This window comes from Marmota marmota, unplaced genomic scaffold (genome assembly GCF_001458135.2).
Source record: "Marmota marmota marmota unplaced genomic scaffold, marMar, whole genome shotgun sequence".
NCBI lineage: Eukaryota > Metazoa > Chordata > Mammalia > Rodentia > Sciuridae > Marmota > Marmota marmota.
The window spans coordinates 5,223,772-5,240,117 of record NW_025999960.1 but is presented as its reverse complement, the minus strand read 5'-3'; the positions used below and the strand labels follow the sequence as shown (position 1 = coordinate 5,240,117).

The 16,346-nt window shown below is 35.8% G+C and overlaps 1 long non-coding RNA gene across 1 annotated transcript in view; it reads right to left on the bottom strand.

Annotated features, from left to right (window-relative positions):
* Positions 1-3,605: 3,605 nt before the first annotated feature.
* Positions 3,606-16,346, bottom strand: part of LOC107148547 — a 46,097-nt gene continuing 33,356 nt past the window's right edge. The window contains exons 3-5 of the long non-coding RNA XR_007347366.1: positions 14,558-14,726; positions 8,688-8,860; positions 3,606-5,857 (exon numbers count right to left, since the gene is read on the bottom strand). This is a non-coding gene — a long non-coding RNA (uncharacterized LOC107148547). The remainder of the gene's footprint in view (positions 5,858-8,687; positions 8,861-14,557; positions 14,727-16,346) is intronic.

The following is a 16,346-nucleotide window of genomic DNA, read 5'->3' as shown; positions in this document are numbered from 1 at the left end:
GTAAGTAGAAGTACAGAAATGAGAATTTGGAAGACAGAACCAGACAACAGCAGCCAAGAAGAAAAGGGAGTTCCTGTGTTCTTAATGCTGATGAGGTTAAATGCATTATCTATGGTTTGTTAAATTATAGGTTAATTGAGATTTTATGGTTCTCTTGGGGAGAACCAATCACTTCATTTAATACTGTTTTAATTAACAAATTATCAACTAAGTTACAAATTTATGGAATACAGCCTTTTTTTCTATAAATTGTAAGGTTCTACTAAGTGTTAGCACATATTTGTGTACAAAAGTACACAAGAGTACATTTTTTTTTTAGTTAGTGGAAAAACTCCCTGGGAACAATATTCTTATTTCCAAAAATATATAGTTGGAATTTGATAATGCAAAAGGGTAAAACTTTTACTGTTATATTTTACCAATTTGAATACAGAGTTATGTGAGGAAGTAGTTAAACAAGGTTAGTTGTATTTAAATTTTTTATCATTGGTAAAAACAATGTATGAAGACAGGTAAAATTGTGGAACTTTAAAAAGAAGCTGACCTAGGGCAATATCGGTGTCAAATAATTTCACATTTTATTTAAAGCCATGGCATTTTTGTATATTTTGTCCTCTTCCCTTCATTTCAAACATCACTTGGGAAAGCAAGTAAAAAGAAAGCTTACAAGAGCTTTCCCAATTCATGTTCTCATATAGCAATATAGTTTTCAGATCACAGAAAGGTCATGTCTTGTCACATTTTTATCTTAGCTGACAAGCAGCAAAGAATCCCTTAAGAAGGAAAAGAAGGATAAATGTCAAACTCTCTTCTAACAAACATGAATAGATGACAGAGCACTTAATGGTGAAATTCAGTCCAGAATTGATGAAGAGATTATTCTGGGAATAATGTTCAAGTATCATTCCTGCTAACTTGCTTTCCTTAGAAATGTTATAGGACCGTATACATATTTAATAATAGTATAACATATCATAGAAGTTTTTAATGACCTTTTAGTAACTTGAGGTGAACATTTCACAAAAGAGCAAAACACCATCAATGGGTGTATTTCAGATGTATGGTGTCACATGTGTATGTTACTCCCTGGTAAAATGCTTAGCATGGATATTTATGTAGAAGGAAGTTACTTTCCTAATAAAAAAAAATTTCAAGTGTTGTCTTGAGTAGTAGCATCTGCTACTAAAAACAAAACAGTGAAAGACTTAATATTTCTCCCATTGACACAATACCAGCCCCATTTGCCTAATCACCTATGAAAACTTTTCCTGTCAAAAATGACAGGAAAATAGGTGCTTCTAGACTTCTTTGTCTCTTCCCTGCCACTGCTCCTCCACACACACCACTGTTGGGGGGCTGGACGACTCCTGGGCTGTTTGCTGTTCCTTGCTATCTGCAGATTCAGGTTTCCTTTCCTTTTTATTGTATGTAGGACTTCTGTGCTTAGATGTAATATTTGTGAAATTCAAGATAATTTATCAAACGTTAGTGGAAATCTAATAATGAGCCAGGAATTAGGAATATAGTCTCTCTGCAAGAATGTAACAGTGTAATTAATTCAGATAGTTGTATAAATGTCTAAAATAACAAAATGATGTGATAAGAGCTCTGCTGAAGGTAGTTTTAAATCATTGTGGGGATATGGAGAAGGGCTTTACCCAGCCCCAACTTAAGCAAGACCTCAATAAGACATTTGTAGGTCCCAGGTTTTCTCCTTTTCTGGAAGTTCCAATTAAAATCATATCAAACATATTAAAAATGTAATATCAGTCCATTAGAATTTTAATAGACTTTTGGAAGTTTATGTATCTTTAGCATTGTTACCCATAGGGCTTAAAAAAAAGAAAATAATAAATAAACCAGCCTGTAGAGAAATGAGAGAGCTTGGTAGAGCTTGAGAAAATGAAGGTATAGGTTAGAGAATGGCACCTACATTTGCAAAGACCTGAAAGCAAGATAAAGCTAGCACCAAGACAGGAAGTGTAGCAGAGAAATGGGAGTTGGGAAAGTTTTCAGACAGGGCCTGGCTTTTATCATTGGATCACAAAGCATTACTCAAGTGGTAATCATCTTTTTCTTTCCATTTAGAAGTTCCACTCTAGAGCAATGAGAATAGTTATTTTAATTGAGGAATGGAGCAAGACAGGGGATAAGGAATCTAGTAACAGGAAAGCAATGCTGATCTTAACAAGACCCTCAGCTCTTGTGATTCAACATACCATTATTGGAACCAGGAGGGTTTGTGAGTCTAGGTAAGAGCAGGTTTCAAATATTCCATAAACGATCCCATGAAATGAATAGGTTTCCAAGATGTGGTTAATACAACAGAGGATTGCTACATACAAATCCTCCTTTTCATTGTCTCCTAGGAATCACCAAACACCATCCTGAATAAACTCTATTTCACCATTGTCCTGAAGACCACACTATCCCACTGTCTTTTCTTCTTTGTGAAATAGTTCTTCTACCTTTACTCATACGACTACGTTTAAAATGAAAGATTTACCTCTATTTCATTTCACAAAATCAGCAAAAAAAAATCTCTGTGGCTGATTTTCAACAGAGAGATAATTCTGGTGTCAGGAGAAGTGTCCTTCTGATCTACAACTGTGTCTGTCTGTCACCTCAGATTGCAGGGCTTATAGTTGGTCCTGATTAGCTTGTGCCTATGAGAAATGCATGTGGGCTACTGCACAATTCAAACCAGAGCAGCAATCAGTGTTTCTAAATCAAAACAGCTTTCTGCCAGGGCTTCCCACTGCTTCTTACCTTGAGATTACCAAATAATTCTGGTTCTATTGTTGAAGTGTGAAAAGCTAAAAATCATTGGCTTGAATTCAGCCTTGGGTTCGAGTTCTGACTGCCATTAACTCAATGTGTGAACTTCTGTTTCTTAGGCCTTAATCAAGGCCTCTCCTGCAGAATGACAAGAAAATATGTGAATAATTCCAAGATTCATCTTTCCAGGCTAAAATTTTAATAGGAATATTTCCTCATTTTTGAACGTAACAGTCATACCCCTCATAAAAAGGCATATTTGTTATTAAGATCACTTGCAGAAAAAATATATATTATAAATTTGTGTGCTTACTAATAACCATTTGTGTTTCTTTAAAATTCTGACAGTAAGACCCTTGTTTTTAAAATTCCAGTTTTCTCCCAAGAGATGTGCAAGTGCTCTGTATTTTATTAACCATACAACCATAATTCCTACCTTGCACACCAATGACATTGCTTACCAAATCCCTTTGCTAATGAGCTGAGAGAAAATGTATCCCTTCACCTCACTTTCTAGTGCTATGAGCCTTCACTCAGATACTCAAATACAGATCTTAATGGCAGTTGGGATTCTCCACTGACTATGAAAGAAGTTCCAGTACCATGAGCTTTGATAGACTTCTACTTTGTTTTCTTTCCAAATTCACCCACTTTTGCTTGTTTTTATGAAATTTGTAAAATATTACCCCAAGGAAAAAATCATAAACAAATTAGGTAATTCCTTTTTCATGCTAATCAAAACATCATTTATATATAATATCTATCTTTGGGTGTTTTGTCTTAGGTAAAACTGTTCATAAAACAGGATCCACTTCATAGTCATCATAGTCATCATCAATTATACATCTTATAGTACAATTCAGAACAATGTTTAGAGTTTACAAATCTCCAAATAAAATATAAGTCAGAGGAAATGAGTCAAAACAAATGGTTATATTTTTTAAGCCAAATTGCTGTGAAACTCATCATTAGAAGTTTAAAAGCAACTGAAATTTCTTAATGTTAATTTCAAAACCATCTCTAATGAACTTTGTTCTTGCTTGAATTTGTTATTTTAAAAGATCAAATTTTTATTTTCAATTTTAATTGCACAAAAATGCAATTGCTCGAGGTATACCTTTTTCACTTTTCATGTCCACATGGTGAGCATGTTTTTACTAAAGATTTGAAGGCATTGATTCATTCACTAGATGGATAAGTTCTCCAAAAACAAGGTACTACAAATAGTTGGAACTTTTTCTCTAGGATCACATGACATGATGGCTACCACAAGCACATGCCTTCTTAGTCTCCCCGTTGCCAATCATCAATGACTTCTTTATCTCCACTATTTGTTGTCCTGGTCTTGAGATCAACTTTGTGAAGTATAATGCATAAACATGTGGATTACTGCATTGTAAATATGAATGAGTCTGATACAGTTGAAGGTATCTCTGGGAAAGAAAGCTAGGATTAGCAGAAATGAACCAGAGATGAAATATAGAGCACCGTTTGAGACAGTAAGATAGAAATAGAGACAAATTGGTTAAAGTATGGTAAGAAGGATGTGTCCTTTGTTGCTCTGGCAGGTATAGGACCTGTGCTCTTATTGAATCATCTGGAAGGTAAAAATCTTGCAAGAAAGGTAAAAATTGAACTTGGTTATTCAACTAATCAATGGGTATTAAGCACAGTGAAGGAGAATTAGGCCTTTGTAAATATTGATTGATTGATTGTACTGGGATTGATCCCAGGGAAGCTTAAATACTGAGCCCTTTTTATCTTTGATTTTGAGGCAGGGTCTCATTAGGTTGCTAAGGGCCTCACTAAGTTGCTGAAGCTGGCTTTGAATTTGTGATCCTCCTGCCTTCAGCCTCCCAAATCACTGGGATTATAGGTGTGCCACCACTGTGTCCAGCTGAAAGAGAATAATGGGGGAAAAGATTGGGAGATTCGTTTAGTATATATTATGAAGATTTTTGTGAAAATAAATTCCAGAAAGGATGTTTACAATATTTTTTTTCTGTCTGTAATAATAGAAACCACCTTATTTTGTTTCTTTCATAGGCTTTAGTAATTACTGTTTCTTTGAATGAGAACAGGCATGAGATATCCTACCTACTATCTGATGAAACACATTTCACTGGCTTTAGTTTTTCAAGAGCCATTCCTATTATGCTACTGAAGCATTGTTGTGGCTTTCTTCTGCAAGACAGGATAAAGATTGTAAGTAAAATGGAATCACTATTTCATATTTTTGTCACTTGGACACAAAGAACTTGTTAAGTGTGGAGAATATAGGTTGGGAATATCTTACATTTCAGTTTAAATCAATGGCCAAGATATAAACCACAGCAAATAAGAGATATTAAGGATCCTTATAAAGGAGGAAGTAAAGGAAAATAAGTAGTTAAAAGAGAAAAAAAAATTTAAGAGGTGAAACAGATGGATGAAGATAAAGAAGAATTATAAAGAACAATATATATTTATTTTCTTAAAATGCTATAATCATCTCCTTCACCATGTTAATAAGATAAAAGCATATTCAGATTTTCATAAAATATAGACTAGATTTTTATCAAAACCAAAAGATGGAAAAACTGCATCAAGGATACATCTGGCTGATGGGAATAGAAACCACTCCTAGCCCTATGAAATATCCCTTTGAGTGGTTCTTTTGATAGCATAAGGTAGTTTCCTCAACTATATCCTCTGCCTAGCACTCTGCTAAGTATCAAGGGGCCTTCTGTTGCTCTCTGGAGATCTCTCTCTGTGCAGCTTTCTTCACTCCATCACTCCAGACCTTTTGGCTTTCCTGAGCCTCAGCTCTACTTCCTTAACTCAGGAAGACAATGCAGTTTGTCTAGGTTTCCTCTTCTGGTCTGTGTCATAAAAACTCTCTCAAGGCTATAACGTGGAACAGTTGCAAGGTTCATGTCATTTATTCTTAAATCTTAGGGATCATTTTCTATCATTTTCTGACATCCAACATCATAAAAACCACTGTTTGTTTCTTTTCTTGTTTTTTAGTTGTTTTGATGGGAAAGTAAATCAGATCCCTCTTGCTCCATCGTAAGTAGAATTCAGGACAAGCAACTTTCTGTAAATAAGATTTGTGAGGTTTAAATATCTATGTAATTACATATAAAAACTGTTTTTTCCCACATGATGAAGATTAGGACCTATTTTTTCTTCTATTAGATGCAGAGTCTCTGGTTTAATTAAGACTCCTATAGAACAAGAATTAAAACCAAGAATCAATAAATGGAATGGAATGAAACTAAAAAGTTTCTTCTCAGCAAAAGAAGCAATCTGTGAGGTGAACAGAGAGCCCACATCCTGGGAGCAAATTTTTACCCCTCACACATCAGATAGAGCACTAATCTCTAGGGTACATAAAGAACTCAAATAGCTGAGCACCAAAAAAACAAATAACCAAATCAACAAATGGGCAAAGGACCTAAAGAGACACTTCTCAGAAGAGGATATACAATCAATCAACAAATATATGAAAAAATTCTCATCATCTCTAGCAATCTAGAAATGTAAATCTGGGAATGAACCATCATTTGACCCAGCTATCCCTCTCCTCAGACTATACCCAAAGGACTTAAAAACAGTATGCTACAGGAACACAGCCACATCAATGTTTATAGCAGCACAATTCACAATAGCTAAACTGTGGAGCCAACCTAGACGCCCTTTAGTGGATGAATGGATTTTAAAAATGTGGCATATATACACAATAGAATATTACTCAGCAATAAAAGAAAAAAATCATGGCATTTTCAGGTAAATGGATAGGGTTGGAGAAGATAATGCCAATCCCCAAAAAACAAATGCTGAATGTTTTCTCTGATGTAAGAAGGCTGACTCATAGTGGGGTAGGGAGGGAGAGCATGGGAGGATTAGATGAATTCTAAATAGGGAAGAGGGGTGGTAGGGAAAGGGAGGGGGTAGGGGATTAGCAAGGATGGTAGAATGTGATGGACATCATTATCCAAAGTACATCTATGAAGACATGAATTGGGGTGTCAAAATACTTCATATACAAACAGAGATACGAAAGATTGTGGTATACATGTGTAATAAGAATTGTAACACATTCTGCTGTTATTTATTTTTTTAAATCAATAAAAAAATGTTTTTTAAAAATAAACAATAAAAACCAAGCACAAAATCACACTCTAACGAATGATGATAAATGATAGTTTTGAATTTCTTCCATAATTGAAATTATGAACTCCAAATCATGTTTTATTATGCATATATTTTTAATTCCATGAAATATTTTCCCATTTCTTCAATATGCTCTTATCAATGAACTAACAAATTAAATAATACTCATTTCATTGTGGGAAATTTTATATATGACTTTGAAAATCTTTTTATGTAAGTTAAATATTTCTTATAGGCATGAAACTTCTTTATTGTCCCCAAGATACTGTGTGGCTTCTTATGCTTTCCTAAAGTATTTATTCATTATTTAATTTAAGCATTTGAAGATTAGTTACTGAATATCATCAGGAGAACTAAAAGGAAGCTTTCCATCACAATAACAAAATATCTGTGATAAACAAATTATAGGAAGGAAAGATTTATTTTGGCTGATTGTTCCAGAGGTTTCAGTCCATGGTCACTTGACCCTATTGCTTTGAATCTGTGGAGCACACTATATCCATAGTAGGAACAAACAGCAGAGGAGGCCAACTAATCACATTATGGATGGGAAACCAAGAGACAGACATGAAGGGGCCAGGACCTCAACAAGCCCTTCAGTGACACACCCTTAAGGACCTGACATCCTTCAACTAGGACACACCTCTTAAAGATTCCACCACTTCCAAATGGTGCCACAGGCTGGTGACCAAGCCTCTAACACACAGACCTTTGGGGAATACATATGCAAATTATAACTTGTAGTATGGATATATGTGCATATGTCTATGCCAAAAATAATAATGAACATTTAGATGATCTCATTTTCCGTAGCTCAGGAAAGTAATGGTTGAGAATAAACAGGCATTCAAGAGCTATACTCATGAATTTGAGAGCCTCACAATCATCTACATTCTTAACATGTGTACCTGGTTGTCTCAACCTCAACTCAAATCCAGCATAGAGAGAAACAGACATGTGGTATTAATCCTTAAACTTGATCTGTCAAATAGATCCATTCCTCCCATCTTGTTCTAGAAAAACTGAGAGTCATTGTTGACCCTCACTCATCTCCAAGCCCCCCAGTATATTCATATCACTGAGTCAGCAACTGAACTCCAGCAATATCTGTCACTTGTCTTCATTCCCAGTAGCTCAAGTTATCCTAGCTTATGTTGTGGCCATCCTTGTTTTCTTCAGACACATATTTCATCCCCTTTAATTGGCTTTACACACCTAACATTGTTTAAAAAGCAAATTTAGCCATATTTTGTAGCCCCACACATATCATATGATTAAAACAGTCATCTTCCATTGGGCTGAAGATAAAACCCACAATCATGAACGCCACCACCAAGGCCTGTGTACAACTCTGCCCTTAGCGTTCTGTCTTTACTCTCACGCTCCAGTCACATCCCACCTCTTCTAGTTTCTCAAATGGGCCTCTTTCACAGACCTTAGAATGTGTTCTTCCCTCTGTTCACAACTTGTTTTTCCATAACTAGTTTCCACTCCTCCTCAGACCTCAAATCAATGGTCATTTCCTCAAGAAAGCATTACTCTATCCCCAACCTTTTCTAGACGTTGCTTTTCTATTTTTTTTCTCAGCACCTTTCCCTTTTTGTCATCGCAGTACTCATCACAGTTACAAATTTTATAATTACTTGTGTTATTGTCTAAGTTCTCTTATTTCCCAAATGCTCTTGGAAGCTCCAAGGGGAAGGGGACCATGCATACTACTGGGAATGGGAGATAACCCAGCAGCCACTTACCTGGTCTGAATAATCAGGGCCAGAGGGGAGAAGAACCATCACTGGGGCCTTTGTGGAGAGATACCAGGAGGAATGGTTGTAACACCAACAGCACTCAGTGGCTTGGTACTATTCAAACACAGCCATCGTCCTGGTTTGGGCAAGAAAGTCCTGAACTGATGGAGATTAAGTTTCTGTACATAAAATGGGGTTTGTAAGGAGAAAATAAGATGATTTCTGAAAAAAGTTCAAGGTGATAAAGAGATTTCTCACGAACACTATAAAGTCTAAAATGCAGGTCTATTGTAACATCTTTATAAAGAATAACAAAAACAATGAAACTCTCTATCATTCAAGATACAAGGCCATAATAGTAAGATATAAAATTTTACACTTTTCTTCTTTGTCTTTTTACTCCTTCCTTTCTAAATCACAGAGGAAAGGAAAAAAAAAAAGAAGAAGAAGGTAGTCCCTTTAGTCATGAAAACCTTTTAGAGTTGGCAAACAATGCTGTATCATCTTGTAACTAATTCCTGGTTAGGGAAATGGCCAGAAGAGGCTTTCAGCTCTGATTCCTTCTCATGCCATTTAATGAGGTCCCTGATGTATTTAGTTATGTAAATACTGTTATTATAAAGTCTGTTGAAGATTGTAGCTGTGTTTTCATAAATGCAAACACAATATCTTTATACTAACAAATGTCTGCAGAGTACTGCAGTTTGTTCCTTGTCGGTGTTATTTACATAAAATCCCAAATTACATAGGGCAGGAGGGGAAGACAGAGGGAATCTTTTAAAATGTGAAGTTCACAGTAATTAGTACTTCTAGGACAAAGAAAATGGTAAGCTAGTAAATTCAGAATTGCTTCCAGATAAAAAGATAAGATTCATTGAGGTCATTTATTCTCCCTGTGACACTATCAAGAAAGAACACTTATTCTCCTAAATTTCTTACTACTATCATTGTATTTTTACTATAATAATTACAGAGAAAATCAAACTACCTAGTTTAAACCAGTTTTGGTGGCTAATATTTCAAGTGTGGCTATTCTTAGCATGCCTTAATTTAACAAATATTCATAGAATAGCTATTTTGTGCCAGACACTGGGCTCTATCTGAAGGATACAATAGTAAGAAGAAAGAAACTCAGAATAGAAACTAAGACTTAAATAAAGGTCAAATCCTGTCTCTTGCATATCTGTGTTACTGGTCTGAAGTTATTTTCTTCTAAAAAAAAAGTTGACATGATTTTGAGATTGTTCTGTCTGAAACATGGACTGACTCTAACTGTAGGCTAAAGCCAAGTGATTGTCAGGGAACAGTGGAAATATCTAAGAAAAAAATTTCTGTTGAGATGATTAGGAGCTTTAAATATGGCTGATGATTTCAGAGATATAGGTAGACCAATATGAAACTGACTTTAAAAGAATATACAGAATACTATGCATTCCCCCAGGCAGATGGTCCAACTTTATTAGTTCTTGACAACTAGACTTAAGTTCTGATTCCCACTTCATTTTTTTTAAATTTATTTGTTCTAATAAGTTATACATGACAGTAGGAAGCTCTTCAATTCATTGTATACAAATGGAGCACAGTTTTTCACCTCTCTGATTGTACACAAAGTAGGGTCACACCATTCGTTCAATCATACATGTACCAAGGGTAATGATGCCCATCTCATTCCACTATCTTTCCTACCCCCATCCTCCCTTCCTTCCTTTTGCTCAATCCAAAGTTCCTTCACTCATCCCCCCACCCATTATGGATTAGCATCCACTTATCAGAGAAAACATTCAGCTTTTGGCTTTTGGGGATTCGCTTACTTTGCTTAGCATGATATTGTCCAACTCCATCCATTTACATGCAAATGCTATAATTTTATTCTCTTTTATTGCTGAGTAATATTCCATTGTGTATATATACCATAGTTTCTTTATCCATTCATCTACTGAAGGACATCTAGGTTGGTTCCACAGTTTAGCAATTGTGAATTGTGCTGCCATGAACATTGGTGTGGCTGTATCACTGTAGTATGCTGTTTTTAAGTCCTTTGGGTATAAACCAAGGAGTGGGATAGCTGGGTCAAATGATAGTTCCATTCCAATTTTTTAAAGAGTCTCTATTTACTTTCCAGATTGGTTATAGCAATTTGCAGTCCCACCAGCAATGTATGAGTGTGCCTTTTCCCCACATCCTCGCCAACACTTATTACTGTTGCTTGTATTCTTGATAGCTGCCATTCTGACTGGAGTGAGATGAAATCTTAGAGTAGTTTTGATTTGCATTTCTCTAACAACTTCCCTCTTAGAAACACCAGCAGTGAAGAACTGGCATTCCCTCCACAGAGGCCAGTCCTAACCCTTTGCTTAGTCCCCTTCTCCTGAGCTCAGAGAGTCACCTCCTCCAGAGAAATATGGGCTTGAAGACTCTCTTCTAAACTTCTAAATATTAAAACTTTCACATAATTTCAGCCCCTTCCCTTTTTTCCCCTCAGCCATAGGAACAATTATGGGGTAACTGTAGGAGCAATTAATTACTTCCTACCCTGGCTAAGTTCATGGCATTATGGTGCTCATTCTTTTCCTTTGTTGTTATTCAATCTAATTGTGATTATCCAATGCTATCAGTCTAGTCCTGATTAACAATTCTTTATATTAAATTGTCTCTGTTAAAATAAACAGTGTTATTTCTGCTTCCTGATTATAGCCTAAAATTCCTGAGTATTGCCCTAATACAACTTAAGAGAATAAAAGACTATAGCGTTATTAATATGCCACAGTTTTCCCACTTAGTTCCTCTTCCACCTTGACCATCCTTCTATTCAGTACTTTATTACCTCCAATAGTTATTGGCTAAGAAAATTGATTGAATAACAGGAAGCAGAGAAAGTAAGAACAAATATTTGGCAGTTATGGGAAAAATGGAAAAACATACAGAATAGATTACTGAGAATACTCTATACTTAGTAGTTTATCTGCTAGTCAAAACTAAATAATGCAGTAATATGTGGTCATAAACTCAAATGCCTAGACAGTTTAAGCACTTAATATAAATGATGGAAAAGCAGGCTAAGTGTAAGGACACTGCTCCTCAACCTCAGGGATCCAAGAGAAATAAAAGTGGTTATGAACAACTAGGCAATGTCTACCTATCAGAAGACAAGAGCAAGTGCTTGTGTCCAAGTAATCATCCCATGTGAGCTTGAAGATCTATTGGTTCCAAAATTTTAGATATTGCAGAAGAGCTGTGAATTTATACCTGAACCATTATTGGTAAATGTCACTCATTCAACTTTTGGGAAAGCACTGTGAAGCCCTCACAAAAAGTGGCTTTAAGCCAATCTGGTATCAGCTTGTTACCAATGAGGAAGTCATTCTGTATCCCTCTAAAGTGAACATTTTATCAAGCCACAAGGGTGGATGTTATGGTTTGGATATAGAATACTCCCTAAAGGCTCAAGTGTTGAAGGCTTAGTCCCCATTATAGTAATGTTCAGCAGTGGCATTTGGGGGAAGTGATTGGATTACAAAGGCTCTAATCTTATCAGTGAATTAATCTACTGAGGGTTCATAATGGAACAGACTATTAGGAGATGATGTCATCTTCAGGTGCTAGGGTCTAGTTGGAATAGCTGGGTCATATTGCAGGTATGAAATTGAAGGGTATCCCTGGATCCCTTCTCTCCCTCACTCCACTTTATTATGACCTCCATTAGGTGAAAGCAGCTTTGCTCCGTCACACCCTCTCAACCAATGAGGTTCTCCCTCCCTGCAGACTCATAGCAAAGAAGTCAGTCAACCACGGACTGAAACCAGGAGCCAGAATAAATCTTTTCTCCTTTAAGTGGATTTTCTCAGATATTTTGTCACAGTGGAAAGTTGACTAACACAGTAGTTGACCACCAGAAATTCTTGGAAAGTTAGTGGATTTTAATGACAGAGAGTCCTATTTTTATTTCCCACATAGAGTGAAAGGGTACATTTGTTCATGCAATCCTTTTACCTCTTTGCTGGTTAAAAATCCTCACTTAGTTTCCCACAGGACCTATAAACATCCAAAATTCTCATGGAGGCCTAAGACACTCCACAGGATCTATTTTTTACCTTCCCCTGCAATTCCCATTTCATACACTTCCTGCCCTATTCCCTACATTTCAGGTATGAAATTGAAGGGTATACCTTATCCTTGGACCCTTTCTCTCCCCCTCTCCACTTCATTATGACCTCCATTAGGTGAAAGCAGCTTTGTTGCTTTTGTTTCTCTGGAACACCAAACTATTTCTGATTTGGAGTTTTTACACTAGTTGTTATCCTTCCTGGAATAGGATTCTCTTGCATCTTTATATAACCTGATCCTTCTTGTCAATCAGATCTCAGTTAAAATATGATTTTTTCAGCTAGGACTCCAACTGCCCAATCTGCCTCCTCCCAAATCATGTCTTATCACCTATTTCTGAGTTTTATTCATACTCTTTATTATTATATAAACTTGCTTATTTGTTTACTATTTGTCTCATTAGAATATAAGTTCTGTGTAAGTAGGCAACTATTTTCTCACTGCTTTTTCCTCAGCACCTAACAGATGATTGGCAGTCAATAGTAATTTTGAACGTAATGAAAATATTCTATTCTAACCCAAGACCCCACTATTGATCAACAATTTCTGGTTTGGTTTTTGTTGTCTGTATGTATAAAGCCTTACTTTGGGAAAAATCAAGGCATCCTAAGTAATAAACAATGTTTTTCTTCCACAAGCATTAAAACCACTAAAACACAATCTTTTGGTAATATTCCAACTTCTAGAAAGTCAGACCATTGTTATACTAAGTACCTCCACAAATCCAGAAAAGGATAAAAGATTAGTAGAAGCTTTGAAACACAAATATAGCATTTGCCACTTGGGCTCTAATTTATTTGCTTATTTTTCTGTTGTTGCGTTAAACCCAAATTCCTCCAAGTTAAAGGTTATGATTTCAAGCATTTTGTAATCCTATTAATGACTCAGATCTTCTACATACTTGGGTTTTATAAATGTTTGATGAATTAAATTGTGCTTGATGATTAGAGGTGTCTGTGGAATTTATTGGAAACAGAGAGAATAGAGCACTGTCTTATTTTGGAAATGAATCTACAACTGAGAAGCAGAACAAACTATGTATCAACAAATCAAACAGGTAGAAGAGGAATGGTCGGGCTGTTAATAGCTCCATTGATCAAATGTGAATTTACTATAGATTTATTATTATAGATAAAATGTAATTATTATAGATTATTATAATATTATATAGATAAGATGGAAAACTGAATTTGTAAAATCGATTATTGAGGTTGTTCTGCTTCTTTCTGGAATTGGAGGCCTTGAAATCATAATTAGTAATAAAAATGATCACTAAAAAAATGCCTTCTAAGCTGGTTGGCTGGATGGAGGTCCTTCCCATTTGCAGAATACTGTTATACTATTTGGGGTTAGAGGCTGGGCTGAACTGAAAGACCCAGGAAGTAGCTAGGTTTACTAATTTGTTGCAGGGATTAAGGAAAGTAAAGAGAGATCCTGGAAACAAGGTACAGAGGAGGGACTGGTGAAAGATCCTAGCAGGATTTCTAGTTGTTTGCAATACAATATGAGACGGAAATCCTTCAGGAACGCTACAGAGATTTCAATATATTCATGTTTGCTTATTAATTCTCTGAGATAGTAGATTCCTTGGAAGAGGGGATATCTGAGTTACATCACTCTATATGGATTTGGTAACTAGAAATAGGATTTTCTTAACCCTAAATCTAGACAGAAACGGGTACTATTTTCTCCATTTCTCACTCCTGCATCACTTATATCAATGACGTAGCTCTGTGACAGATGGCAGTCACCCCGTCTCCAAGTCCACATACCTTTTTCAGGGACCTTTCATTTGGTGCTCTCCTTTCTTGAACTCTCTTCTCTTGCTTTCTTCCCACACTAGTCACTGTGTGTGTGTTTCTTCCTACGATCCTGGTCTCCATTTTTCAGTTTCCTTGGCTGACAGCTGCCTGTTTAAAGAGCATACACAGTCTCCTATGGCTGTTGGAATAAAGATCAGAATGACAAACATGACTGAAGCCCTCATCATTTTGGTTCATGGCTCTCTGAAGACCCGTCTGTCCCTGCTTTCCACCTCAATCTCTGCTCTTCTGCCATAGTGGTCTTTTTAAATCCTTCAAACATTCTCATGTTACTTCTTGTGCTTTTTCCTCCACCCTTCACCTTCTCCTATTTGCCTTCTCTTCGGCTCAAGAGTAGATTCAATAGAAAAAAATCATTCCCTGACTCCATAGTCCACAATAGCCTCCTTTTTGTGATGGCACTGTGTTTCTCTTTTCAACTGTGTGTGCCTCATTTTATAACTGCACACATATAACTATGACCACTTAAGGTCTGACTGCCCCACTAGGCTATAATCTGGTCGACTGGGGAACCATCATTTTATCTTTTCACCCAGTCAAGTGACTGGCATGTAGTAGGTGCTCAAGAAAGAAATGAATGATTTCAGTACTTTAGACCTAATCTTATGTCACTTATAAGATGCATATCCTTTGGTTTCCAAAGCATAAGACACATAATCGTCTCTTCTCTCCCTGACCCCTCATACTTTATTTAAGTTTTTTTGTTAGTGAATTATAATTATCTATATTAGTGAAATATCCATACATACACATAACATAATTTGAATAATTTCACTCCCAGCCCCTCCCTTTCCCTTCCTTCTTCATTACCACTGATCCCCTATTCTATCTTTTCCTCTAGTGGTCTCTCCTCTGTTTTTTTTTTTAATTGGTGCATTATAACATGCACAAAAGTGGGATTCACTGTAATTTGATTGATTTCTTTAGCCAGCATCTCTCCTTGCCCTCCCCTGCTTCTTCCCTCTGGATGGCCTTCCTCTACTGAGCTGACCTCTCATTCTTTATCTATTTAGCAAGTTCATTTTCAAGGGTTGGTCCTTAATTTTCTTCTTATTCATTATTCTTCTTAATATTGATATAGTTCTAATTGAATTGGTATAATTCAATTTAATGGATTCAACTCTACCTATAAATAGATAGCACTCAAATGTATTTTTCATCCAGATAGCTTCTACATTATCCAAATCCATTTACTTAACTACTGACTTTACCTTCCTGCCTAAATACCACGATAAGGCAAACTTAACATGTCTAAGACTGACCTTCTGATTTATCCACCATAAACCCAATATTTCTCTATCTAATGGTAATAGTCAGAAACATATTAGTCATGCTTGTGGAAGCTAATAGCTTTAGTTCTTTCTTGGTTGAAATTGTGCTTGATAATAGAGACTAGAGAAAGGAATTGAATTTGCAGATGCAATTTCTTTTGAGTATACAAAGCACTGATTAGATATTATTATTGGTTTAGTTAAATAAAGTCAGTAAATGCTTATGTTTTCCTTACAGATTTTAATTATCAGTGAGTATTTTTAATATATTTCCATAGTAATAATCTGCCAATGGTGTATGTTAAACATTAGATTGATGTTTATTAGATTCATTGAATGCTAACATCAATTTATGATATACATTATGAGATTTCCATGTAAATATTACAAAAGAGTTAACAGCAGTAAGAAATTATCTTCCTATGTATTCCTCTGGTACCTTTATAGGTAGGGTAGGAAAAGCACAA